Source organism: Rhinatrema bivittatum, chromosome 7 (genome assembly GCF_901001135.1).
Source record: "Rhinatrema bivittatum chromosome 7, aRhiBiv1.1, whole genome shotgun sequence".
In the NCBI taxonomy this organism is placed as follows: domain Eukaryota; kingdom Metazoa; phylum Chordata; class Amphibia; order Gymnophiona; family Rhinatrematidae; genus Rhinatrema; species Rhinatrema bivittatum.
Genome location: NC_042621.1, coordinates 207,499,271 through 207,512,189, shown reverse-complemented (window position 1 = coordinate 207,512,189; position 12,919 = coordinate 207,499,271). Strand labels below are relative to the sequence as shown.

The 12,919-nt window shown below is 44.0% G+C and overlaps 1 long non-coding RNA gene across 1 annotated transcript in view; it reads left to right on the top strand.

The window, feature by feature from the left end:
- LOC115095710 overlaps window positions 1-12,694 on the top strand; it is a 50,914-nt gene extending 38,220 nt beyond the window's left edge. Inside the window, exons 3-4 of the long non-coding RNA XR_003857853.1 lie at window positions 10,281-10,499; window positions 12,390-12,694. This is a non-coding gene — a long non-coding RNA (uncharacterized LOC115095710). The remainder of the gene's footprint in view (window positions 1-10,280; window positions 10,500-12,389) is intronic.
- Window positions 12,695-12,919: the final 225 nt, after the last annotated feature.

The following is a 12,919-nucleotide window of genomic DNA, read 5'->3' as shown; positions in this document are numbered from 1 at the left end:
TTTTACAGTACTACTCCATTTGTTCCATAGGCCCACATATGAAAATACGTTCTCATTTGTTATGTTTTACCCGCTAACAATCTCATGTATAAGAGAAAAAAATGAAAGGGAACCAATAGACTTTAAGAAGCATTGTCACCAGCTAGTTTGGTAAAAGTAAACAAATAAGCTGATTAATACATATAATTTACTGAAATACTTATCATGTAAATTTTGTAATACCAGAGAAAATATTTCTTTCAAATGCAGATACAGTAAATTATAGCATATACTCTAACAGCATCTAAAGCTGTTTGCTGCTTTTTTTCTCTCAACTGACTGTACAATATATAAATATACAAACAGCTTTGAGCTTCAAGCATCTGTCACCAAGGTAACCCAAATGTAAAGGTTTGTTGCTATAAATGGAAAAAGTTATTGCAGATATTATAGTGAAGCTTTGAAGCTAGACATGCTAAGATCAGCAGACATTCTTTTTGCAAACTATAACAGTAGTTTATCCATTGTTTAAATTATTTTCACATCATCTAAATGCAGGAAGATAGTTAGTGAAAAATCAAAATCAAGACTAATAAGTTCTGTGTTATAAAGCAAGATGGTTCAGCAGCACTGAGTATCTTGAGAAAAACATATATAGCCCACAAACTTTCTCTTTTTATGTGTATGGGTGGGAGGGGGCCGGAGGTTAGGCCAGATTTCACTTAAAATGCCTTAATATTTGTTTCACTACAGTATACATGAACCACATAATCCCTTTATAGATACAGAGATACTCTTTCTTGATGTCATCAACAGCTGAAATTGGGTGAAGAAAGCCCTGTAAGTATGCTTCAGACATCACGCTCACTCAGAATGATGACAAGAAGTGAAAATTGCTACCCACATTTCAGCCAGCACACTGATTCCTTTAAATATGCTCAAAACCACTTTTGAACACCAAATTCATAGGATTCAATGGAGAAAAAGGAAATTAAAAAAGAAACATTAAACCTTGTGAATATAATTAGAAAAATACATATTAAAACTAGGATGTGCATTCATTTTAAACATAGACAATGGCAACAAACTCATCTATGTCATTTCCAAACTGAAACAGAAAAAAATCATTTTGTAATTTATTTCTGTCATTATGTTTTGAAAATTGATATGAAAGGACATAGAGAATGTTGTTGAATAGTGTGCACTATTTCCAAAACCTAAAAATAAAAGAAAAAAATTGGGATAAACCTAAATTACATGGAAATGTGCCCCTGAAATGACATGAAATGATACAACATGAAATTCTTTGGCTTGCTCATCCCTAATTAAAACTGATATGGTAGAGACTATTCCACCAAGGTTAGGGGAGGCTCACCTATATGTAAAATAAATTATAATATTTTCTCTCTCATCTGCATTGCATAACTTACCTGGCCCTCTCTCCTTTATGACCAGCATCCCACTCAGGGAGGACAAATCTATTCAAAAGCAAGATTAAAGTCTTTGCACTTAATGGGAAGTTTAATTCTTCACTATCCTACTCCTAGTATATGACCAAATATTTTGGGGTAGATTTTCAAAGGGCCGCGCGTGCCGGCCCTTTTCAAAGGGGCCAGGCCTTGTACGCGCGGAGCCCTTTTTCAAATGGGCCCAGCCATATGCGTAAACCCCGGTACGCGCACAAGTGCTGGGCCTCAAGAAGGAGCGGGCTGGGGGGGGGGGGGCGTTATCTGCATGGGAAGGGGTGGGGTGGGGCGGGCCGAGACAGCCCCATTGATCGCTGTGCCGGCATGCATAACTTACTTCAGGTCGGGCCCTGAAGTAAGTGTAAAAACAAAAAAAAAAAGGTTAGATAGGTAGGGTTTAGGGGGAGAGGAAGAGAGGGGAAGGGGAAGGGAGGTTAGGTAGGGGGGTAGGGAAGTTCCCTCCCAGTCTGCTCCTTAATTTGGGAAAGGCCGAAATGCGTCGCTGTGCAAAGTTTGCAGAAATCCTTCCCCCCTTGCACGCACCACCCGCACAAATGCATATGGATTATAAAATCCAGCACGTGGCGCATGTACTTTATATCATGCGTGCACCAGCGCACGTATGTTATTAAATCACCCTGTCCATGTGTGTGCGCAAGGAAGCGTGCGCAGCTTTGAAAATCTACCCTTTATTAATTAAACAATAGGGATGTGAATCGTGTCCTCGATCGTCTTAACAATCGATTTCGGCTGGGAGGGGGAGGGAATCGTATTGTTGCCGTTTGGGGGGGTAAAATATCGTGAAAAATCGTGAAAAATCGTGAAAAATCTAAAAATCAAATATTGCAAAACCGGCACATTAAAACCCCCTAAAACCCACCCCCGACCCTTTAAATTAAATCCCCACCCTCCCGAACCCCCCCCAAATGACTTAAATAACCTGCGGGTCCAGCGGCGGTCTGGAACGGCAGCGGTCCGGAACGGGCTCCTGCTCCTGAATCTTGTTGTCTTCAGCCGGCGCCATTTTCCAAAATGGCGCCGAAAAATGGCGGCGGCCATAGACGAACACGATTGGACGGCAGGAGGTCCTTCCGGACCCCCGCTGGACTTTTGGCAAGTCTCGTGGGGGTCAGGAGGCCCCCCACAAGCTGGCCAAAAGTTCCTGGAGGTCCAGCGGGGGTCAGGGAGCGATTTCCCGCCGCGAATCGTTTTCGTACGGAAAATGGCGCCGGCAGATCGACTGCAGGAGGTCGTTCAGCGAGGGTTCCGGCGCCTCGCTGAACAACCTCCTGCAGTCGATCTCCTGCCGGCGCCATTTTCCGTACGAAAACGATTCGCGGCGGGAAATCGCTCCCTGACCCCCGCTGGACCTCCAGGAACTTTTGGCCAGCTTGTGGGGGGCCTCCTGACCCCCACGAGACTTGCCAAAAGTCCAGCGGGGGTCCGGAAGGACCTCCTGCCGTCCAATCGTGTTCGTCTATGGCCGCCGCCATTTTTCGGCGCCATTTTGGAAAATGGCGCCGGCTGAAGACAACAAGATTCAGGAGCAGGAGCCCGTTCCGGACCGCTGCCGTTCCGGACCGCCGCTGGACCCGCAGGTTATTTAAGTCATTGGGGGGGGGTTCGGGAGGGTGGGGGATTTAATTTAAAGGGTCAGGGGTGGGTTTTAGGGGGTTTTAGTGTGCCGGCTCACGATTCTAACGATTTATAACGATAAATCGTTAGAATCTCTATTGTATTGTGTTCCATAACGGTTTAAGACGATATTAAAATTATCGGACGATAATTTTAATCGTCCTAAAACGATTCACATCCCTATTAAACAATGCTTGGGAAAAGGGTAGCGTGGCCATGTGACTGGGACACCAGTCACCCTCAAGTTCCTTTCACATTGAACAGAAAAATATGTGCACATATAGGGACACACAGCAACAGACATAAAATGTGGTTGAAACTTGTGAGCAGTAGCGACAGTTGTCAAAGTGTTACAAAAATGTGCTATTAGTAGCCAGGGCTAAGTGGCTGGGATCCTGTCCTAAAGAATGAGTCTAAAATCTCAAAAAATATAGCAAATATCATACTGTATTGCAACTGATCCTGGCGCTATTCCATTGAGGGCAGGCTATTTTCAAAAAGTCCATTTCTGTGGGTAAAATCTGTATTACTCATGGAAATGGCTTTGAAAGTTGCCCTTCTAAGGGACAGCCATTTCCTCATTGTGATGTACAGACACAAAAAGGGATTGAACTGGCACAAATCTGAAACTTTTGTGCAAAAGTTTAAAACTCTTCAAAAAAAGCTTGAAAACTTGGCTCTTCAAAAAAGCTTTTCACAATGAGGCCAATGAGTAAGAACACCTACTCATAGCTGAAAGTCACCTAAAAGCGTAATTGCTTTCTTTACTATTTTTATCATAATTAAGTATCAATTTAAGAGAGACAGTATAAAACGTATATGATTATCCAATGAATCATATTAATGAAAGTTCCAATCCACTTTCCGTATAGAATAGATTTTTGAAACATGTAACCGAAAATTGATTGGCACCCCCTAGATAAATGTACAACCAAACTTATATACGTGCCTAATTCTAAACCGTTGTGATGATGTATTACTAAACGGCGGTATAGAAAAGTTTTTAATTAAAAAAATAAATAAATAAATAAAAAATAAGACCACTGGTAGTGCAGTATGATTATTGCTATATTTTTTTGTGCTTCAATGTGTGTAATTTTATACACATTATTGGTGTCCCTGTGGGCAGGGATAGGACAGGAGAGGCAACTATGTGCAAGGTTTTGTTTTCTTCAAAACTACATGTATTCTTTTGCCTGACAAAAATGTATCTGCGGAAAAAGCAAGCACAAATCTGTGTGAGTACTTTTCATGGGGCAATCACCAAATCAAAACAGAAATGATAACTGTAAAACGACAGTGTGTGCCCATATATGCGTAAATGTGGATACATGGCTACATACTCAGGAATCATATTGGCTGCGCAAGTATACTTACACGTTATAAAATTCACCTAGCACACTTATGTGTGCTCCTAATTTTAAGCATTTACACGAGCATCTACAAATCATTCATTTTCCTTAGGAGCTGTCAGCTCCTAAGGAAAATGAATGTGCAAGTGAATGTGCAAGTGAAATAATTTTATAACAGTTTAGCCAGTTCATCCACCAGTTTGCCTAGTCTGTCTCTAGGTCATCAAGACCCACCTGGTTCTTTAGCCTGCACTTCCCACAGTTTACCTAGCCTTTCACACAGTCTATATTACGTAATAAATTGTTTTACTCAGATTTATAGCTGAAAATAGCAGAGGTAAATATGTGCAGGGAAGAGCCATACTTGCATTGCATTTGCAGGATATAAAATTGCTACTTATACAAGTATGTGTTGGCCCTGTCCTAGAACACCCCTGACCTGCCTAATTTTTTGCAAGATGAAAGATATTCATGCATATGGGCTCTCTAGTGCGAATAAGGGCTATATGTGCTTGTAGCACTTTTAAAATTCACTCTTATCGCATACTTTTGCTTTGATTAGTACAAATCCAGCAGCTAAAAACTACCTACAGAGCTTCCACCAATGAGGACATTTTAATTATAGAAATACTAAAAGAATGTAGACAACCGTGGCCTTCCAAAAGAAAGGGAAACATCTGGATACACAGCATTTTATGATGTTCAAGTCTTCTTTCATCTCCTGAAGAATCCTCTAATTATTCACTCTAATATCTTCCAGATTTAATTTGACTAAGGAAACTATAGGCTGAAGCTTGATGTCTCCTACAGGTGTGTATTAGGCCTACTGTAATGCATCTTCGGCATGATAAAGGGGATGGAACAGCTTCCCTGAGAGGAAAGGCTGAAGAGATTAGGGCTGTTCAGCTTGGAAAAGAGATGGCTGAGGGGGGATATGATAGAGGTCTTTAAGATCATGAGAGGTCTTGAACGAGTAGATGTGACTCGGTTATTTACACTTTCAAATAATAGAAGGACTAGGGGTCATTCCATGAAGTTAGAAAGTAGCACATTTAAGACTAATCGGAGAAAATTCTTTTTCACTCAACGCACAATAAAGCTCTGGAATTTGTTGCCAGAGGATGTGGTTAGTGCAGTTAGTGTAGCTGGGTTCAAAAAAGGTTTGGATAAGTTCTTGGAGGAGAAGTCCATTAATGGCTATTAATCAATTGTACTTAGGGAATAGCCACTGCTATTAATTGCATCAGTAGCATGGGATCTTCTTAGTGTTTGGGTAATTGCCAGGTTCTTGTAGCCTGGTTTTGGCCTCTGTTGGAGACAGGATGCTGGGCTTGATGGACCCTTGGTCTGACCCAGCATGGCAATTTCTTATGTTCTTATGTTCTTATGAGCTTGGGCATGACCCTCAGAGAGCCATAAGAAAACAGAATTGCAATGAAATAAACTTTCTATATCAGAACAACAGTAACTGCCAACACTCAATCAGCAACAACTCTATCTATGAAAGTAAACACTGCAAATATTACACCATACCTAAAACACCAATACACCCCTATTAGGAAAACAGAACAACCCTCAAATACAGAATAAAGAGACCATAAAGTATAAATAGAAATGTACAGACAAAAACTGAACTGGAGGGTCCAAGATGGCGGCCATATAGAGCGGATGCACACAACCTCACTCCGTGGTAATTTTGAAAGTTGCCTTATTTCCTTTTATCTTTTGCCTGGATATGCCTCACACAAAAAGAAAGGCAAAAGTAAAATCGTCTTTTACCTCGATGCCGAATTTCAACACTAGACAACCGCGAATCGAGTCGTTGTTTGGTGGACCCATGGGACAGAAACCAGAGGGAGGAGCCGCAGGAGGTCTCAACGTTGAGCAGATGCCGAGCTCCCTGGTGGAGGAAACATCCCTCAGCCCCGATGCTCTGACTACCCCGGAACCACCATCAGGAATTTTCTTTAATCCAGGAGAAGGAATAGCAGAATGGCTGGAGGAGCAATCGGCCTCACAAAGAGCTATAGCCCTGAGAAGGGATATGGGAACATTGTCTCCTTCGGTGAGCCCTGTTATACAAGGCTCCATGGGCTTGGATGTGGAGGCACAGCAACAGGACGACGCAGAAAGGGACCCTATGGAAGCAGGGAAATCTGAACCAGAGGTACACACTGGGGCGGATTTTAAATGCCCTGTGCGCCAGCGCGCCTATTTTGCATAGGCCGCCGGCGCGTGCAGAGCCCCGGGATGCATGTAAGTCCCGGGGCTTCGTAAAAGTGGCATGTCGGGGGGGCATTGCGGAATGACGCAGCGTTTCGGGGGCGTGACGCAGCATTTCGGGGGCGGGCCTGGGGGCGTGACGCCGGCCTGGGGGCATGGTCGAGGCCTCCGGACCAGCCCCCGGGTCGGGTGATGGCGCACCAGCAGTCCGCTGGCGCGCGCAGATTTACGTCTGCTTTCAGCAGGCATAAATCTGCCAACAAAGGTAAGGGGGAGGGTTAGATAGGGCCGGGGGGGTGGGTTAGGTAGGGGAAGGGAGGGAAAGGTGGGAGGAGGGCGAAGGAAAGTTCCCTCCGAGGCCGCTCCGAAATCGGAGCAGCCTCGGAGGGAACAGGCAGCGCGCGCTGGGCTCGGCTCACGCAGGTTGCACAAATGTGCACCCCCTTGCGCGCGCCGACCCCGGATTTTATAAGATACGTGCGGCTACACGCATATCTTATAAAATCCAGTTTACTTTTGTTCGCGCGCGCGTATGTTTTTAAGATCTACCCCATTATTTGCAACCCTCCTTTGGTTAAACCTCAAATAATAACATTAGATGCAATATGGAAGGTACTTGTTTCTATGGACAAATCTATAAATGAGTTAACTGGTATTCTGAAAGAAAATTTACAAAATAACACACACACACACACACACACACATGAACCGGCTCTCTGGCTTTCCTATGCATACACACATGTGCAGGCTCTCTGGCTCTCAAACGCCCATCCTCAGCAGTCTTGCTTATCAGCTCCCAGTACACTTGTTCCCTAGCTCCTGCTCCCCTCCTGCTTCCCTCCTAGATCCCCACTCCTCAGCACTCTTGCTCCCAAGCCCCCTCTCCCCTCTCAGACCTCCATTCTCCAGAACTCTTGCTTCCCAGTGCACTCTCCCCTCTCAGACCCCTATTCCCCATCAGTCTTGCTCCCCAGCCTCCCACTCCTCAGTCCTCTTGCTCCCAAGCCTCTCTCCCCAGCAGTCTTGCTCCCCTTCCTCCCAGCATTCTTGGTCCCAACCTCATTTCCCCTCTCAGACCCTCAACTTACCAGCAGTCTTGCTCCCCTCCCCTCTCCTCTCCTTTCCCAGACACCCCACTCCTCAGCAGTCTTACTACCCACCCCTTACCCTTTCCAGATCCCACACTCCCCAGAAGTCTTGTCTCTAGATCCCTATCCCACCAATGAAACTCCACTCCCCAGAAGTCTTCCTCCACAGGCCCTCTCCACACCCAGACCCCCCACTCCAGAGCAGTTCCCCTCCACTGCCAGACCTCCACTTCCCAGCAATCTTGCTCCCTAGCCCCCTTTCCCCTCCCAGCCCACTACTCCCCAGAAATCTTGTTCCACAGTCCCCTCTCCCCTCCTAGTCCCCAGCAGTCTTGTTCCCCCTCCCATACTTTGTCGCCTACAATACCCTCTCTCACTACAGGTGGCCAGTGCACAATTTCAGTGCATACTGCTCACCCCCGCAGTGCTGCCATGATTCCCTCACTCACCCTCCCTGGTCCTGAACAATTGAAGGATCATGGCCTTGTAGCACAGGCTGCTTCCTCCCTCCTGGCTGCTGGTGCCTGAATAACATCATCAGGTGCCGATAGCCAAAGAGGAAAAAGCAGCCCACACTGCAAGGCCCCAATCCTTCAATTGTTCAGGAGCAGGGAGGGTGAGTGAGGAGATTGTGGCAGCACTGCAAGGATAAGCAATATTAAGAAAATCATGCATTGTCCCACTACCATTAATGAGGCTTCTCCCATTGTTGATGGTCCTCTACTATTCCAATGCCTATGAGTGGAAAAAGCAGTATAGCCCCTCCAGAATCATTAGTGTGGCCACTGGGCCACACTGTGTTTACAGTTACTGAGGCCCCACATGGCGGCACTATGGTGCCTTTTGGCAGCAGTACCTATGGCCATGGGAGGGCCACCTAGTAACTCGAGGTGGGGATTAGGCATGAGCGTAGGGGGTTGGGGGCCACTTTCACATTCAACATGAGACGTATGGAAAGAACAGTGGGCTCTAGTGAAGATTTGCTGGCCGTCGGAGTGAGGAAACTCACTCCAAGAAGAGATTTGGGCAATGTTCTCTCAACCTAGCTTGTTGTTGCCCAGGTAGTGTCCATCAAGCTCTCTCTCTCTCTCTTTCTCTCTCTCTCAGCCGTTCGGAATTGTCGTGGACCGCGATAACCCTTTACTGGCCCGTAGCGCACAACGTAACGCGAATTAAAGTGTTGTAGCTATTAGCCGCGATAGGAGCCACGCTAACACTGCGGCTGTTTCGCGGCACACGATATCTGTTTCCCGTTTTACATATGCTCTGCCCCGACTCCGCCCCCTGAATATAAACGTACGAATTTGTAAATCGCGTTAACGGCTGTTAGCGCGATTTGCAGTATTATCTCCCGTGATAACACCTTGGAAAATAACCCCCTAAGTGGAGTCATTTTCAGAACTGGAGATTTGGAGGGGTTTAGACTTATATGCAGACGTTTAGATTTCCAGAAGTATGTGTGGAAATGTTCCTGAAACATTTCTCATACAAATTAGTAGGTGTAATTAAGTGCAAGTGGCTCTGGTGAGATAATTTTCAAATTGAGCATGCATGCTTACATTTTCTTTGAAGAACGGTGAAACCTATGCCCTTATTTGCCAACTTTCTTATGTGGGCTGTTACAAAATACTTCCAATACCTATAACTATATTTAAATAATGATTTATCTAAGTAAATTTCCCTCTGAAAATTACCCTCACTCAATCTGGCAAAAGGTGCATGCATAAGTCCATTTATATTCAAATCTACATGTGTTATTTTCCAGAGAAATTTTACCCATATATTAAGCAGGTGCAAAGCTCTGTGGGCACTCTCCCTTTGATGATGTTCCCCCAAACTTTGTATTTAAATGAACAGTTTGAAAATTGCCCCACTTGGCTAAACCAGAAACTCTAAAATATTCAGCTTTATGTTAATGTACTCTGTATTGTGCATAATATTAATAAATATAGTATAACGACACAATTTTATTTAGCATAGTATGCTAGGATAATTTGATTAATCTTATTAGTTGAATGTATTTTATGGAATCCTTTGCTCACTTATTTATAAGCAGAATTCATGCTGACTCGCTATATGAAGCTTTCAATCCTGCATCTCTGGCCCAAGAGTGTAATTAAAAAAGGAAGAGCAGTAGGCAAAGAAATCTGAAAAAAAAAAACCAACAACATACAAGCAAAAGAGTGACACTCAGAATAAACAAACCATCTCTATGCCAAGATGATATGAAACCACTAGGACAAAAAATAATTTCTTTTACATGACGGAAGCAACTGTCCATGCTAACATAATGGATACAGTTCCAGATATATAAAACTTAGTACCAATGGGAAATGGGTCACAAATTGAACTAGGTTTAAACTTCTGAGTATGTCAAAGTGTAATGAAATGTGTAAAATATATCTATACAGTACCATTTAAGACTTAGTATAACCTACGGCTAGTTATAGATCTTCAAGGACATTCTGGTAGGCTCTCAAATTTTCCAGTATTAACCACATTTCGTTCTCTCTTTTTTTTTTTTTTATAACTTTTAGCTCTACCCTGCAGTGGTAAGGACATTTACTTCTCAGATACATGGCTCTTAGTGAGAAAAGTACATCGGAAACATACTATATCCAATTCCAACCTGGCAGGTGCTGCATATATCTCTCATAAAGAGAAAAATCTGTAAAACAGAAGAGAGAAAAACTTGGATAACATAGGCAGAACATGAAGACAAACCTGGCGATGACTGTTTCGTTTGATAGAAACTGGTAAAATACCAAATGAGACTTGACTTTCACATTTAGAATATATTAGCAGATGCAGATACCAACCAAGGAAATATAAAAACACCATTATCTTGCTATTTTTTTTTTAAGTTTAATTTTAGGCATTATATTTTTTAAACATGTCTATTTTATGATTATAAGATTATCTTTTTTCAATGTTTAGTGGCAGCATGGAGCTCTCAGTTATCTTAGAATATCTTTTGCTTCTGAAAGTATAATGAGTATGTAAATATGTATACTTCACTTAAAGGTGAATTTTCAAAAGGCTAGCTCATGTAGAAAAGGCTATTTACACGTGTGGATTGATCATGCATAATACATGTTTTAAAAAGAGGCCACATATGTGTATGTGTGCATACACGAGCAAAACTATGGGGCCAATTTTAAATCCTACGTGCTCAGGGTACATTTGTGCGCGCTACCCGGCGTGCACAAATGTACACCCGATTTTATAACATGTGCTCGCTGCCGTGCGCGTGTTATAAAATCCGGGGTCGGCGCACGCAAGGGGGTGCACACTTGTGCACACTGCACGCGCCGAGCCCAAGGGGAGCCCCATTGGCTTTCCCCATTCCCTCCAAGGGCGCTCCCCCCCTTTCCCTCCCTTCCCTTATCTAACTCACCCTCCAGCCCTACCTAAATCCCCCCCTACCTTATTCCACAGAGGGCGTAACTTGCGCGCACTGGCCAGCTGCCGGCGTGTGAACCTCTGGCACGGCCGCTGTGCCAGAGGACTCGGGACCGCCCTCGGACCGCCACCCCACCCCCATCCTGCCCATTTTTCAAAGCCCCGGGACATACGCGCGTCCTGGGGCTTGCGAGCACTGCCGAGCCTATGCAAAATAGGCTCGGCACACGCAGAGGGGTTTTAAATGGTTACGCGTGTGTATCTTACACGCATAACCCTTTGAAAATCTATCCCATATGCATAAAAAAGGGCATTTTAAAGGTGTGTCAGGGCAGAGGTAGCACGTATGTGGGGTATTTTAAAATAATATATGTGTAGATATCATCCAATTTGTGTGTATTCATTTACTACTGCTCATTTACGCACACAAACTAATTTTATGATTTTTGATTTGGTGTTCAGTAAATTTACTTCTCTGGGTATGTGGACAAAGGAGCAGGCTAGGGGGTTGGAAGGAGTGTACCACGGACAAACTGGGACCTACCTTGGAAAAACAGGGACACATCTGGGTCATATAGTAGGGGCACTGAGACACACGGGGTCATATGGGGGGTGGTGGAAGTGAGGGTACCTGGGATAGGCTAAGCTATATTGTGTAGTAACTGGAACCTACCAGTTTATACTGGGAGTTACTGGAAGAGATTGGGGAAGTAACTGGTACATACAATACTATACAGGGGTGGGAGTGTCTATTACTGGGACTAAGAACTACTGGGGTTGGGAGTCATTGGTGGAGATTATCTTTCAAAATGATTCTCATTGCCTTATGGATAATTATGGCACAATGGCTGAGGAGGAAGAAAGAACAGAGGAGGAGGAAGTGGATATACCCCTTATAGAGATTCTATAGGAACAGTGCACTGTTTATGGATCTCTCAGTCATGCACACGTTCATGTTCAACCTAGAAACCTTACTGTACCTATGCTGGCAGTTAGAATAGGACCTGCAGCCTACCACCCAAAGAGGCAAAGCCTTGCCAGTACACATCAAGGTCATTACTGCGTTCTTGGCTACCGGCATCTTCTAGAACCTCTAGGGGTCATGGTTGGAATAAGTGAGTCTGTTACCTCCATATGTATAGATCAGTTCCTGGCAGTGTTGCTCTGGAAAACACAGAACTATATATCCTTCCCTTGAAGTAGACAGCAACAACAAATAATCATGACTGATTTCTATCAAATAGCGGGCTTCATCTCTGTCTTGGTGGCTATCACTTGCATGCATGTCCCTATAAGTGATTCCTCCAGAGGGACTAGAAGATCATCTAGATGAAGAGGCACAACAGAAAGAAGCGCTGAGTCAGAAGGAATTACAGGAGATTCCCAGGACCCATGCCCTCTGAAGGCAGTGTCAGCTGTGAGTGGACACCACTATGGAGGAGTGCAGAATTGGACAATCAAAGGCATTAGAGCTTTTCCCACCTGGAAAAAGAGGGTGGCCAATGAACTACAAATTTCATTTAATAAATTATTTATCACATTGATCATACCATGTCAATTACTGCACATTCATTTTCTAAAAAGTCTTTGTATCAGTGTATCAGCCAGAGCTTCAGGAGGGGCTGGATCCTCATTGTCATCCTTCTCTGCTTCCTCCTCCTAAGATGATAATGACAATGTGGTGTAATCTATGAAGAGAACAGTAAATGCGTGTCATTTCATGTTCTCATATGTTCCTGCGTGTGATGTGTACAATTATACAGCCAGTTAGAGA